This window comes from Petromyzon marinus, chromosome 25 (assembly GCF_048934315.1).
Source record: "Petromyzon marinus isolate PM22_M1 ecotype Great Lakes invasive population chromosome 25, UKy_Petmar_22M1.pri1.0, whole genome shotgun sequence".
Classification (NCBI taxonomy): Eukaryota; Metazoa; Chordata; class Hyperoartia; order Petromyzontiformes; family Petromyzontidae; genus Petromyzon; species Petromyzon marinus.
In genome coordinates this window covers 17,398,013-17,415,760 of record NC_133691.1, presented here as the reverse complement: position 1 = coordinate 17,415,760, position 17,748 = coordinate 17,398,013, and positions in this window count along the sequence as shown.

Below are 17,748 nucleotides of genomic sequence, written 5' to 3'. Positions count from 1 at the left end.
GAAACACACACGAGTGAAACACTCACTCGACTGAAACACTCACACGAGTGTAGCACTCACACGAGTGAAACACTCACACGAGTCGCTCTAACACTCACATGAGTGAAACACTCACACAAGTGAAACACTCACACAAGTGAAACACTCACACGAGTGTTACACTCATACGAGTGAAACACTCACACGAGTGTTACACTCACACGAGTGAAACACTCACACGAGTGAAACACTCACACTAGTGTTACACTCACCCTAGTGTTACACTCACACTAGTGTTACACTCACACGAGTGTAGCACTCACACGAGTGAAACACTCACACTAGTGTTACACTCACACGAGTGTAGCACTCACACGAGAGTTACTCACACGAGTGTTACACTCACACGAGTGTTACACTCACACGAGTGAAACACTCACACTAGTGTTACACTCACCCTAGTGTTACACTCACACTAGTGTTACACTCACACGAGTGTAGCACTCACACGAGTGAAACACTCACACTAGTGTTACACTCACACGAGTGTAGCACTCACACGAGAGTTACTCACACGAGTGTTACACTCACACGAGTGTTACACTCACACGAGTGTAGCACTCACACGAGTGTAGCACTCACACGAGTGTTACACTCACACGAGTGTAGCACTCACACGAATGAAACACTCACACTAGTGTTACACTCACACGAGTGTAGCACTCACACGAGTGTTACACTCACACGAGTGTTACACTCATATGAGTGTTACACTCACACGAGTGAAACACTCACACGAGTGTTACACTCACACGAGTGTAACACTCACACTAGTGTAACACTCACACTAGTGTTACACTCACACGAGTGTTACACTCACACGAGTGTAGCACTCACACGAGTGTTACACTCACACTCGTGTAACACTCACTAGTGAAACACTCACACCAGTGTAACACTCACACTCGTGTAACACTCACACTAGTGTAACACTCACACTAGTGTTACACTCACACTAGTGTTACACTCACACGAGTGTTACACTCACACGAGTGTAGCACTAACACGAGTGTTACACTCACACGAGTGTAGCACTCACACGAGTGTAGCACTCTCACGAGTCTAGCACTCACACGAGTGAAACACTCACACTAGTGTTACACTCACACGAGTGTAGCACTCACACGAGTGTTACTCACACGAGTGTTACACTCACACGAGTGTTACACTCACACGAGTGTAGCACTCACACGAGTGTTACACTCACACGAGTGTAGCACTCACACGAATGAAACACTCACACTAGTGTTACACTCACACGAGTGTAGCACTCACACGAGTGTTACACTCACACGAGTGTTACACTCACACGAGTGTAGCAATCACACGAGCATTACACTCACACGAGCATTACACTCACACGAGTGTTACACTCACACGAGTGTTACACTCACACGAGTGAAACACTCACACGAGTGTTACACTCACACGAGTGTAACACTCGCACGAGTGTAACACTCACTAGTGAAACACTCACTAGTGAAACACTCACGATAGTGAAACACTCACACGAGTGAAACACTCACTCGACTGAAACACTCACACGAGTGTAGCACTCACACGAGTGAAACACTCACACGAGTCGCTCTAACACTCACATGAGTGAAACACTCACACAAGTGAAACACTCACACAAGTGAAACACTCACACGAGTGTAACACTCACACGAGTCGCTCTAACACTCACACGAGTGAAACACTCACACTAGTGTTACACTCACACGAGTGTTACACTCATACGAGTGAAACACTCACACTAGTGTAACACTCACACGAGTGTAACACTCGCACGAGTGTAACACTCACACTAGTGAACGTGACACAAACACGAGTGAAACACTCACACGAGTGTTACACTCACGCGAGTGTAGCCCTCACACGAGTGTTACACTCACACGAGTGTTACACTCACACGAGTGTAGCAATCACACGAGTGTTACACTCACACGAGTGAAACACTCACACGAGTGTTACACTCACACGAGTGAAACACTCACACGAGTGTTACACTCACACGAGTGTAACACTCACACTAGTGTAACACTCACACTAGTTTTACACTCACACGAGTGTTACACTCACACGAGTGTAGCACTCGCACGAGTGTAACACTCACTAGTGAAACACTCACGATAGTGAAACACTCACACAAGTGTAACACTCACTCGACTGAAACACTCACACGAGTGAAACACTCACTCGACTGAAACACTCACACGAGTGAAACACTCACTCGACTGAAACACTCACACGAGTGTAGCACTCACACGAGTGAAACACTCACACGAGTCGCTCTAACACTCACATGAGTGAAACACTCACACAAGTGAAACACTCACACAAGTGAAACACTCACACGAGTGTAACACTCACACGAGTCGCTCTAACACTCACACGAGTGAAACACTCACACTAGTGTTACACTCACACGAGTGTTACACTCATACGAGTGAAACACTCACACTAGTGTAACACTCACACGAGTGTAACACTCGCACGAGTGTAACACTCACACTAGTGAACGTGACACAAACACGAGTGAAACACTCACACGAGTGTTACACTCACGCGAGTGTAGCCCTCACACGAGTGTTACACTCACACGAGTGTTACACTCACACAAGTGTAGCAATCACACGAGCATTACACTCACACGAGTATTACACTCACACGAGTGAAACACTCACACGAGTGTTACACTCACACGAGTGAAACACTCACACGAGTGTTACACTCACACGAGTGTAACACTCACACTAGTGTACCACTCACACTAGTTTTACACTCACACGAGTGTTACACTCACACGAGTGTAGCACTCGCACGAGTGTAACACTCACTAGTGAAACACTCACGATAGTGAAACACTCACACAAGTGTAACACTCACTCGACTGAAACACTCACACGAGTGAAACACTCACTCGACTGAAACACTCACACGAGTGTAGCACTCACACGAGTGAAACACTCACACGAGTCGCTCTAACACTCACATGAGTGAAACACTCACACAAGTGAAACACTCACACAAGTGAAACACTCACACGAGTGTAACACTCACACGAGTCGCTCTAACACTCACACGAGTGAAACACTCACACTAGTGTTACACTCACACGAGTGTTACACTCATATGAGTGAAACACTCACACGAGTGTTACACTCACACGAGTGAAACACTCACACGAGTGAAACACTCACACTAGTGTTACACTCACCCTAGTGTTACACTCACACTAGTGTTACACTCACACGAGTGTAGCACTCACACGAGTGAAACACTCACACTAGTGTTACACTCACACGAGTGTAGCACTCACACGAGAGTTACTCACACGAGTGTTACACTCACACGAGTGTTACACTCACACGAGTGTAGCACTCACACGAGTGTAGCACTCACACGAGTGTTACACTCACACGAGTGTAGCACTCACACGAGTGTAGCACTCACACGAATGAAACACTCACACTAGTGTTACACTCACACGAGTGTAGCACTCACACTAATGAAACACTCACACTAGTGTTACACTCACACGAGTGTAGCACTCACACGAGTGTTACACTCACACGAGTGTTACACTCACACGAGTGCAGCACTCACACGAGTGAAACACTCACACGAGTGTTACACTCATATGAGTGTTACACTCACACGAGTGAAACACTCACACGAGTGTTACACTCACACGAGTGTAACACTCACACTAGTGTAACACTCACACTAGTGTTACACTCACACGAGTGTTACACTCACACGAGTGTAGCACTCACACGAGTGTTACACTCACATGAGTGTAACACTCACTAGTGAAACACTCACACCAGTGTAACACTCACACTCGTGTAACACTCACACTGGTGTAACACTCACACTAGTGTTACACTCACACTAGTGTTACACTCACACAAGTGTTACACTCACACGAGTGTAGCACTAACACGAGTGTTACACTCACACGAGTGTAGCACTCACACGAGTGTAGCACTCACACGAGTCTAGCACTCACACGAGTGAAACACTCACACTAGTGTTACACTCACACGAGTGTAGCACTCACACGAGTGTTACTCACACGAGTGTTACACTCACACGAGTGTTACACTCACACGAGTGTAGCACTCACACGAGTGTTACACTCACACGAGTGTAGCACTCACACGAATGAAACACTCACACTAGTGTTATACTCACACGAGTGTAGCACTCACACGAGTGTTACACTCACACGAGTGTTACACTCACACGAGTGTAGCAATCACACGAGCATTACACTCACACGAGTATTACACTCACACGAGTGTTACACTCACACGAGTGTTACACTCACACGAGTGAAACACTCACACGAGTGTTACACTCACACGAGTGAAACACCCACACGAGTGTTACACTCACACGAGTGAAACACTCACACGAGTGTTACACTCACACGAGTGTAACACTCACACTAGTGTAACACTCACACTAGTTTTACACTCACACGAGTGTTACACTCACACGAGTGTAGCACTCGCACGAGTGTAACACTCACTAGTGAAACACTCACGATAGTGAAACACTCACACAAGTGTAACACTCACTCGACTGAAACACTCACACGAGTGAAACACTCACTCGACTGAAACACTCACACGAGTGTAACACTCACACGAGTGAAACACTCACACGAGTCGCTCTAACACTCACATGAGTGAAACACTCACACAAGTGAAACACTCACACAAGTGAAACACTCACACGAGTGTAACACTCACACGAGTCGCTCTAACACTCACACGAGTGAAACACTCGCGCAAGTGAAACACTTACACGAGTGTTACACTCACACGAGTGTAGCACTCACACGAGTGTTACACTCACACGAGTGAAACACTCACACGAGTGAAACACTCACACTAGTGTTACACTCACCCTAGTGTTACACTCACACTAGTGTTACACTCACACGAGTGTAGCACTCACACAAGTGAAACACTCACACTAGTGTTACACTCACACGAGTGTAGCACTCACTAGTGAAACACTCACACCAGTGTAACACTCACACCAGTGTAACACTCACACCAGTGTAACACTCACACTAGTGCTACACTCACACTAGTGTTACACTCACACGAGTGTAGCACTAACACGAGTGTTACACTCACACGAGTGTAGCACTCACACGAGTGTAGCCCTCACACGAGTGTTACACTCACACGAGTGTTACACTCACACGAGTGTAGCACTCGCACGAGTGTTACTCACACGAGTGTTACACTCACACGAGTGTAGCACTCACACGAGTGTTACACTCACACGAGTGTAGCACTCACACGAATGAAACACTCACACTAGTGTTACACTCACACGAGTGTAGCACTCACACGAGTGTTACACTCACACGAGTGTAGCAATCACACGAGCATTACACTCACACGAGTATTACACTCACACGAGTGTTACACTCACACGAGTGTTACACTCACACGAGTGTTACACTCACACGAGTGTTACACTCACACGAGTGTAGCACTCACTAGTGAAACACTCACGATAGTGAAACACTCACACAAGTGTAACACTCACTCGACTGAAACACTCACACGAGTGAAACACTCACTCGACTGAAACACTCACATGAGTGTAACACTCACACGAGTGAAACACTCACACGAGTCGCTCTAACACTCACATGAGTGAAACACTCACACGAGTGAAACACTCACACAAGTGAAACACTCACACGAGTGTAACACTCACACGAGTCGCTCTAACACTCACACGAGTGAAACACTCACACTAGTGTTACACTCACACGAGTGTTACACTCATACGAGTGAAACACTCACACTAGTGTAACACTCACACTAGTGAACGTGACACAAACACGAGTGAAACACTCACACGAGTGTTACACTCACGCGAGTGTAGCCCTCACACGAGTGTTACACTCACACGAGTGTTACACTCACACGAGTGTAGCAATCACACGAGCATTACACTCACACGAGTATTACACTCACACGAGTGAAACACTCACACGAGTGTTACACTCACACGAGTGTAACACTCACACGAGTGAAACACTCACACGAGTGTTACACTCACACGAGTGTAACACTCACACTAGTGTAACACTCACACTAGTTTTACACTCACACGAGTGTTACACTCACACGAGTGTAGCACTCGCACGAGTGTAACACTCACTAGTGAAACACTCACGATAGTGAAACACTCACACAAGTGTAACACTCACTCGACTGAAACACACACGAGTGAAACACTCACTCGACTGAAACACTCACACGAGTGTAGCACTCACACGAGTGAAACACTCACACGAGTCGCTCTAACACTCACATGAGTGAAACACTCACACAAGTGAAACACTCACACAAGTGAAACACTCACACGAGTGTTACACTCATACGAGTGAAACACTCACACGAGTGTTACACTCACACGAGTGAAACACTCACACGAGTGAAACACTCACACTAGTGTTACACTCACCCTAGTGTTACACTCACACGAGTGTAGCACTCACACGAGTGAAACACTCACACTAGTGTTACACTCACACGAGTGTAGCACTCACACGAGAGTTACTCACACGAGTGTTACACTCACACGAGTGTTACACTCACACGAGTGAAACACTCACACTAGTGTTACACTCACCCTAGTGTTACACTCACACTAGTGTTACACTCACACGAGTGTAGCACTCACACGAGTGAAACACTCACACTAGTGTTACACTCACACGAGTGTAGCACTCACACGAGAGTTACTCACACGAGTGTTACACTCACACGAGTGTTACACTCACACGAGTGTAGCACTCACACGAGTGTAGCACTCACACGAGTGTTACACTCACACGAGTGTAGCACTCACACGAATGAAACACTCACACTAGTGTTACACTCACACGAGTGTAGCACTCACACGAGTGTTACACTCACACGAGTGTTACACTCATATGAGTGTTACACTCACACGAGTGAAACACTCACACGAGTGTTACACTCACACGAGTGTAACACTCACACTAGTGTAACACTCACACTAGTGTTACACTCACACGAGTGTTACACTCACACGAGTGTAGCACTCACACGAGTGTTACACTCACACTCGTGTAACACTCACTAGTGAAACACTCACACCAGTGTAACACTCACACTCGTGTAACACTCACACTAGTGTAACACTCACACTAGTGTTACACTCACACTAGTGTTACACTCACACGAGTGTTACACTCACACGAGTGTAGCACTAACACGAGTGTTACACTCACACGAGTGTAGCACTCACACGAGTGTAGCACTCTCACGAGTCTAGCACTCACACGAGTGAAACACTCACACTAGTGTTACACTCACACGAGTGTAGCACTCACACGAGTGTTACTCACACGAGTGTTACACTCACACGAGTGTTACACTCACACGAGTGTAGCACTCACACGAGTGTTACACTCACACGAGTGTAGCACTCACACGAATGAAACACTCACACTAGTGTTACACTCACACGAGTGTAGCACTCACACGAGTGTTACACTCACACGAGTGTTACACTCACACGAGTGTAGCAATCACACGAGCATTACACTCACACGAGCATTACACTCACACGAGTGTTACACTCACACGAGTGTTACACTCACACGAGTGAAACACTCACACGAGTGTTACACTCACACGAGTGTAACACTCGCACGAGTGTAACACTCACTAGTGAAACACTCACTAGTGAAACACTCACGATAGTGAAACACTCACACGAGTGAAACACTCACTCGACTGAAACACTCACACGAGTGTAGCACTCACACGAGTGAAACACTCACACGAGTCGCTCTAACACTCACATGAGTGAAACACTCACACAAGTGAAACACTCACACAAGTGAAACACTCACACGAGTGTTACACTCACACGAGTGTTACACTCACACGAGTGTTACACTCACACGAGTGAAACACTCACACGAGTGTTACACTCACACGAGTGAAACACTCACACGAGTGTTACACTCACACGAGTGTAACACTCACACTAGTGTAACACTCACACTAGTTTTACACTCACACGAGTGTTACACTCACACAAGTGTAGCACTCGCACGAGTGTAACACTCACTAGTGAAACACTCACGATAGTGAAACACTCACACAAGTGTAACACTCACTCGACTGAAACACTCACACGAGTGAAACACTCACTCGACTGAAACACTCACACGAGTGTAACACTCACACGAGTGAAACACTCACACGAGTCGCTCTAACACTCACATGAGTGAAACACTCACACAAGTGAAACACTCACACAAGTGAAACACTCACACGAGTGTAACACTCACACGAGTCGCTCTAACACTCACACGAGTGAAACACTCGCGCAAGTGAAACACTTACACGAGTGTTACACTCACACGAGTGTAGCACTCACACGAGTGTTACACTCACACGAGTGTTACACTCACACGAGTGAAACACTCACACGAGTGAAACACTCACACTAGTGTTACACTCACCCTAGTGTTACACTCACACTAGTGTTACACTCACACGAGTGTAGCACTCACACAAGTGAAACACTCACACTAGTGTTACACTCACACGAGTGTAGCACTCACTAGTGAAACACTCACACCAGTGTAACACTCACACCAGTGTAACACTCACACCAGTGTAACACTCACACCAGTGTAACACTCACACTAGTGCTACACTCACACTAGTGTTACACTCACACGAGTGTAGCACTAACACGAGTGTTACACTCACACGAGTGTAGCACTCACACGAGTCTAGCACTCACACGAGTGAAACACTCACACTAGTGTTACACTCACACGAGTGTAGCACTCGCACGAGTGTTACTCACACGAGTGTTACACTCACACGAGTGTAGCACTCACACGAGTGTTACACTCACACGAGTGTAGCACTCACACGAATGAAACACTCACACTAGTGTTACACTCACACGAGTGTAGCACTCACACGAGTGTTACACTCACACGAGTGTTACACTCACACGAGTGTAGCAATCACACGAGCATTACACTCACACGAGTATTACACTCACACGAGTGTTACACTCACACGAGTGTTACACTCACACGAGTGTTACACTCACACGAGTGTTACACTCACACGAGTGAAATACTCACACGAGTGTTACACTCACACGAGTGTAACACTCGCACGAGTGTAACACTCACTAGTGAAACACTCACGATAGTGAAACACTCACACAAGTGTAACACTCACTCGACTGAAACACTCACACGAGTGAAACACTCACTCGACTGAAACACTCACACGAGTGTAACACTCACACGAGTGAAACACTCACACGAGTCGCTCTAACACTCACATGAGTGAAACACTCACACGAGTGAAACACTCACACAAGTGAAACACTCACACGAGTGTAACACTCACACGAGTCGCTCTAACACTCACACGAGTGAAACACTCACACTAGTGTTACACTCACACGAGTGTTACACTCATACGAGTGAAACACTCACACTAGTGTAACACTCACACGAGTGTAACACTCGCACGAGTGTAACACTCACACTAGTGAACGTGACACAAACACGAGTGAAACACTCACACGAGTGTTACACTCACGCGAGTGTAGCCCTCACACGAGTGTTACACTCACACGAGTGTTACACTCACACGAGTGTAGCAATCACACGAGCATTACACTCACACGAGTATTACACTCACACGAGTGAAACACTCACACGAGTGTTACACTCACACGAGTGAAACACTCACACGAGTGTTACACTCACACGAGTGTAACACTCACACGAGTGAAACACTCACACGAGTGTTACACTCACACGAGTGTAACACTCACACGAGTGTAACACTCACACTAGTGTAACACTCACACTAGTTTTACACTCACACGAGTGTTACACTCACACGAGTGTAGCACTCGCACGAGTGTAACACTCACTAGTGAAACACTCACGATAGTGAAACACTCACACAAGTGTAACACTCACTCGACTGAAACACACACGAGTGAAACACTCACTCGACTGAAACACTCACACGAGTGTAGCACTCACACGAGTGAAACACTCACACGAGTCGCTCTAACACTCACACGAGTGAAACACTCACACAAGTGAAACACTCACACAAGTGAAACACTCACACGAGTGTTACACTCATACGAGTGAAACACTCACACGAGTGAAACACTCACACGAGTGTTACACTCACACGAGTGAAACACTCACACGAGTGAAACACTCACACTAGTGTTACACTCACCCTAGTGTTACACTCACACTAGTGTTACACTCACACGAGTGTAGCACTCACACGAGTGAAACACTCACACTAGTGTTACACTCACACGAGTGTAGCACTCACACGAGAGTTACTCACACGAGTGTTACACTCACACGAGTGTTACACTCACACGAGTGAAACACTCACACTAGTGTTACACTCACCCTAGTGTTACACTCACACCAGTGTAACACTCAAACTCGTGTAACACTCACACTAGTGTAACACTCACACTAGTGTTACACTCACACTAGTGTTACACTCACACGAGTGTTACACTCACACGAGTGTAGCACTAACACGAGTGTTACACTCACACGAGTGTAGCACTCACACGAGTGTAGCACTCTCACGAGTCTAGCACTCACACGAGTGAAACACTCACACTAGTGTTACACTCACACGAGTGTAGCACTCACACGAGTGTTACTCACACGAGTGTTACACTCACACGAGTGTTACACTCACACGAGTGTAGCACTCACACGAGTGTTACACTCACACGAGTGTAGCACTCACACGAATGAAACACTCACACTAGTGTTACACTCACACGAGTGTAGCACTCACACGAGTGTTACACTCACACGAGTGTTACACTCACACGAGTGTAGCAATCACACGAGTGAAACACTCACAAGAGTCGCTCTAACACTCACATGAGTGAAACACTCACACAAGTGAAACACTCACACAAGTGAAACACTCACACGAGTGTAACACTCACACGAGTGTAACACTCACACGAGTGTTACACTCACACGAGTGAAACACTCACACGAGTGTTACACTCGCACGAGTGTAACACTCGCACGAGTGTAACACTCGCACGAGTGTAACACTCGCACGAGTGTAACACTCGCACGAGTGTAACACTCATACTAGTGAACGTGACACAAACACGAGTGAAACACTCACACGAGTGTTACACTCACACGAGTGTAACACTCACACGAGTGTTACACTCACACGAGTGAAACACTCGCGCAAGTGAAACACTTACACGAGTGTTACACTCACACGAGTGTAGCACTCACACGAGTGTTACACTCACACGAGTGAAACACTCACACGAGTGAAACACTCACACTAGTGTTACACTCACCCTAGTGTTACACTCACACTAGTGTTACACTCACACGAGTGTAGCACTCACACGATTGAAACACTCACACGAGTGAAACACTCACACTAGTGTTACACTCACACGAGTGTAGCACTCACACGAGAGTTACTCACACGAGTGTTACACTCACACGAGTGTTACACTCACACGAGTGTAGCACTCACACGAGTGTTACACTCACACGAGTGTAGCACTCACACGAGTGTAGCACTCACACGAATGAAACACTCACACTAGTGTTACACTCACACGAGTGTAGCACTCACACGAATGAAACACTCACACTAGTGTTACACTCACACGAGTGTAGCACTCACACGAGTATTACACTCACACGAGTGTTACACTCACACGAGTGTTACACTCACACGAGTGAAACACTCACACGAGTGTTACACTCACACGAGTGTAACACTCGCACGAGTGTAACACTCACTAGTGAAACACTCACGATAGTGAAACACTCACACAAGTGTAACACTCACTCGACTGAAACACTCACACGAGTGAAACACTCACTCGACTGAAACACTCACACGAGTGTAACACTCACACGAGTGAAACACTCACACGAGTCGCTCTAACACTCACATGAGTGAAACACTCACACAAGTGAAACACTCACACAAGTGAAACACTCACACGAGTGTAACACTCATACGAGTCGCTCTAACACTCACACGAGTGAAACACTCACACTAGTGTTACACTCACACGAGTGTTACACTCATACGAGTGAAACACTCACACTAGTGTAACACTCACACGAGTGTAACACTCGCACGAGTGTAACACTCACACTAGTGAACGTGACACAAACACGAGTGAAACACTCACACGAGTGTTACACTCACGCGAGTGTAGCCCTCACACGAGTGTTACACTCACACGAGTGTTACACTCACACGAGTGTAGCAATCACACGAGTGAAACACTCACACGAGTGTTACACTCACACGAGTGAAACACTCACACGAGTGTTACACTCACACGAGTGTAACACTCACACTAGTGTAACACTCACACTAGTTTTACACTCACACGAGTGTTACACTCACACGAGTGTAGCACTCGCACGAGTGTAACACTCACTAGTGAAACACTCACGATAGTGAAACACTCACACAAGTGTAACACTCACTCGACTGAAACACACACGAGTGAAACACTCACTCGACTGAAACACTCACACGAGTGTAGCACTCACACGAGTGAAACACTCACACGAGTCGCTCTAACACTCACATGAGTGAAACACTCACACAAGTGAAACACTCACACAAGTGAAACACTCACACGAGTGTTACACTCATACGAGTGAAACACTCACACGAGTGTTACACTCACACGAGTGAAACACTCACACGAGTGAAACACTCACACTAGTGTTACACTCACCCTAGTGTTACACTCACACTAGTGTTACACTCACACGAGTGTAGCACTCACACGAGTGAAACACTCACACTAGTGTTACACTCACACGAGTGTAGCACTCACACGAGAGTTACTCACACGAGTGTTACACTCACACGAGTGTTACACTCACACGAGTGAAACACTCACACGAGTGAAACACTCACACTAGTGTTACACTCACCCTAGTGTTACACTCACACTAGTGTTACACTCACACGAGTGTAGCACTCACACGAGTGAAACACTCACACTAGTGTTACACTCACACGAGTGTAGCACTCACACGAGAGTTACTCACACGAGTGTTACACTCACACGAGTGTTACACTCACACGAGTGTAGCACTCACACGAGTGTAGCACTCACACGAGTGTTACACTCACACGAGTGTAGCACTCACACGAATGAAACACTCACACTAGTGTTACACTCACACGAGTGTAGCACTCACACGAATGAAACACTCACACTAGTGTTACACTCACACGAGTGTAGCACTCACACGAATGAAACACTCACACTAGTGTTACACTCACACGAGTGTAGCACTCACACGAGTGTTACACTCACACGAGTGTTACACTCATATGAGTGTTACACTCACACGAGTGAAACACTCACACGAGTGTTACACTCACACGAGTGTAACACTCACACTAGTGTAACACTCACACTAGTGTTACACTCACACGAGTGTTACACTCACACGAGTGTAGCACTCACACGAGTGTAGCACTCACACGAGTGTTACACTCACATGAGTGTAACACTCACTAGTGAAACACTCACACCAGTGTAACACTCACACTCGTGTAACACTCACACTAGTGTAACACTCACACTAGTGTTACACTCACACTAGTGTTACACTCACACGAGTGTTACACTCACACGAGTGTAGCACTAACACGAGTGTTACACTCACACGAGTGTAGCACTCACACGAGTGTAGCACTCTCACGAGTCTAGCACTCACACGAGTGAAACACTCACACTAGTGTTACACTCACACGAGTGTAGCACTCACACGAGTGTTACTCACACGAGTGTTACACTCACACGAGTGTTACACTCACACGAGTGTAGCACTCACACGAGTGTTACACTCACACGAGTGTAGCACTCACACGAATGAAACACTCACACTAGTGTTACACTCACACGAGTGTAGCACTCACACGAGTGTTACACTCACACGAGTGTTACACTCACACGAGTGTAGCAATCACACGAGCATTACACTCACACGAGCATTACACTCACACGAGTGTTACACTCACACGAGTGTTACACTCACACGAGTGAAACACTCACACGAGTGTTACACTCACACGAGTGTAACACTCGCACGAGTGTAACACTCACTAGTGAAACACTCACTAGTGAAACACTCACGATAGTGAAACACTCACACGAGTGAAACACTCACTCGACTGAGACACTCACACGAGTGTAACACTCACACGAGTGAAACACTCACAAGAGTCGCTCTAACACTCACATGAGTGAAACACTCACACAAGTGAAACACTCACACAAGTGAAACACTCACACGAGTGTAACACTTACACGAGTGTAACACTCACACGAGTGTTACACTCACACGAGTGAAACACTCACACGAGTGTTACACTCACACTAGTGTAACACTCGCACGAGTGTAACACTCGCACGAGTGTAACACTCGCACGAGTGTAACACTCATACTAGTGAACGTGACACAAACACGAGTGAAACACTCACACGAGTGTTACACTCACACGAGTGTAACACTCACACGAGTGTTACACTCACACGAGTGAAACACTCGCGCAAGTGAAACACTTACACGAGTGTTACACTCACACGAGTGTAGCACTCACACGAGTGTTACACTCACACGAGTGAAACACTCACACGAGTGAAACACTCACACTAGTGTTACACTCACCCTAGTGTTACACTCACACTAGTGTTACACTCACACGAGTGTAGCACTCACACGATTGAAACACTCACACGAGTGAAACACTCACACTAGTGTTACACTCACACGAGTGTAGCACTCACACGAGAGTTACTCACACGAGTGTTACACTCACACGAGTGTTACACTCACACGAGTGTAGCACTCACACGAGTGTTACACTCACACGAGTGTAGCACTCACACGAGTGTAGCACTCACACGAATGAAACACTCACACTAGTGTTACACTCACACGAGTGTAGCACTCACACGAATGAAACACTCACACTAGTGTTACACTCACACGAGTGTAGCACTCACACGAGTGTTATACTCACACGAGTGTTACACTCACACGAGTGCAGCACTCACACGAGTGAAACACTCACACGAGTGTTACACTCATATGAGTGTTACACTCACACGAGTGAAACACTCACACGAGTGTTACACTCACACGAGTGTAACACTCACACTAGTGTAACACTCACACTAGTGTTACACTCAAACGAGTGTTACACTCACACGAGTGTAACACTCGCACGAGTGTAACTCACACTAGTGAACGTGACACAAACACGAGTGAAACACTCACACGAGTGTTACACTCACACGAGTGTAGCACTCACACGAGTGTTACACTCACACGAGTGTAGCAATCACACGAGCATTACACTCACACGAGTATTACACTCACACGAGTGAAACACTCACACGAGTGTTACACTCACACGAGTGAAACACTCACACGAGTGTAACACTCACACTAGTGTAACACTCACACTAGTTTTACACTCACACGAGTGTTACACTCACACGAGTGTAGCACTCGCACGAGTGTAACACTCACTAGTGAAACACTCACGATAGTGAAACACTCACACAAGTGTAATACTCACTCGACTGAAACACTCACTCGACTGAAACACTCACACGAGTGTAACACTCACACGAGTGAAACACTCACACGAGTCGCTCTAACACTCACATGAGTGAAACACTCACACAAGTGAAACACTCACACAAGTGAAACACTCACACGAGTGTAACACTCACACGAGTCGCTCTAACACTCACACGAGTGAAACACTCACACTAGTGTTACACTCACACGAGTGTTACACTCATACGAGTGAAACACTCACACGAGTGTTACACTCACACGAGTGAAACACTCACACGAGTGAAACACTCACACTAGTGTTACACTCACCCTAGTGTTACACTCACACTAGTGTTACACTCACACGAGTGTAGCACTCACACGAGTGAAACACTCACACTAGTGTTACACTCACACGAGAGTTACTCTCACACGAGTGTTACACTCACACGAGTGTTACACTCACACGAGTGTTACACTCACACGAGTGTAGCACTCACACGAGTGTTACACTCACACGAGTGTAGCACTCACACGAGTGTAGCACTCACACGAATGAAACACTCACACTAGTGTTACACTCACACGAGTGTAGCACTCACACGAATGAAACACTCACACTAGTGTTACACTCACACGAGTGTAGCACTCACACGAGTGTTACACTCACACGAGTGTTACACTCACACGAGTGCAGCACTCACACGAATGAAACACTCACACGAGTGTTACACTCATATGAGTGTTACACTCACACGAGTGAAACACTCACACGAGTGTTACACTCACACGAGTGAAACACTCACACGAGTGTTACACTCACACGAGTGTAACACTCACACTAGTGTAACACTCACACTAGTGTTACACTCACACGAGTGTTACACTCACACGAGTGTAGCACTCACACGAGTGTTACACTCACACGAGTGTAACACTCACTAGTGAAACACTCACACCAGTGTAACACTCACACTCGTGTAACACTCACACTCGTGTAACACTCACACTCGTGTAACACTCACACTAGTGAAACACTCACACTAGTGAAACACTCACACTAGTGAAACACTCACACTAGTGTAACACTCACACCAGTGTTACACTCACACGAGTGTTGCACTCACACGAGTGTAGCACTCACACGAGTGTAGCACTCACACGAATGAAACACTCACACTAGTGTTACACTCACACGAGTGTAGCACTCACACGAGTGTTACACTCACACGAGTGTAGCACTCACACGAGTGTTACACTCACAGGAGTGTTACACTCACACGAGTGTTACACTCACACGAGTGAAACACTCACACGAGTGAAACACTCACACGAGTGAAACACTCACACGAGTGTACAGCCTTAGCGCCGGCATTCCTAGTATCGGCTGGCCATAGCAAATGTTGTGGTAAAGCGGTGTCTAGTTGTGCGGTCGTGGTGGAAGTGTACAGCGTGTTAATAGTCGTGTGGTAGTGTTGTGGTACAGTGCAGTCGTGAGGCGGAGCGCAGTTGAGCCAACTTGAAATTGATGTCGCCTTAAGTTTGACCCGCACCGCACTTTCACCCGCCCCTCGATGTCCGTCGACTCCACTCGAGGCTCAAACCGCGTGCGTGCGGAGAGACGCCCAAAGACTTGGCGCTCTCCGCCGCGACGTAATAAGAGGGCGTGGTAGACGTCGCCCCCTTCCTTCACGCCCATAAACGCAAAGGGCGCTGTACGAAACGTTGCAGCGCAACAACCACACGAGCAGACGTGACACAAACACGACTGTAACGTACGGAGCCCGGCGGTCGCTTGACCGTTGGTCCAGCCTTAGCGACGGCGTCCCTAGCAACGGCCGGGTATAGCAAACGGCGTGATTAAGCGGTATAGAATGTAGTGTATTCGTACAACGTAATAAGTCGCAGTGGTAGCGCAATTGTAGCTACTTGTAATCGATGATGTATCCTTCAACGTGACCTGATTCACACGTACTCACCCGTATCTGCTCCGC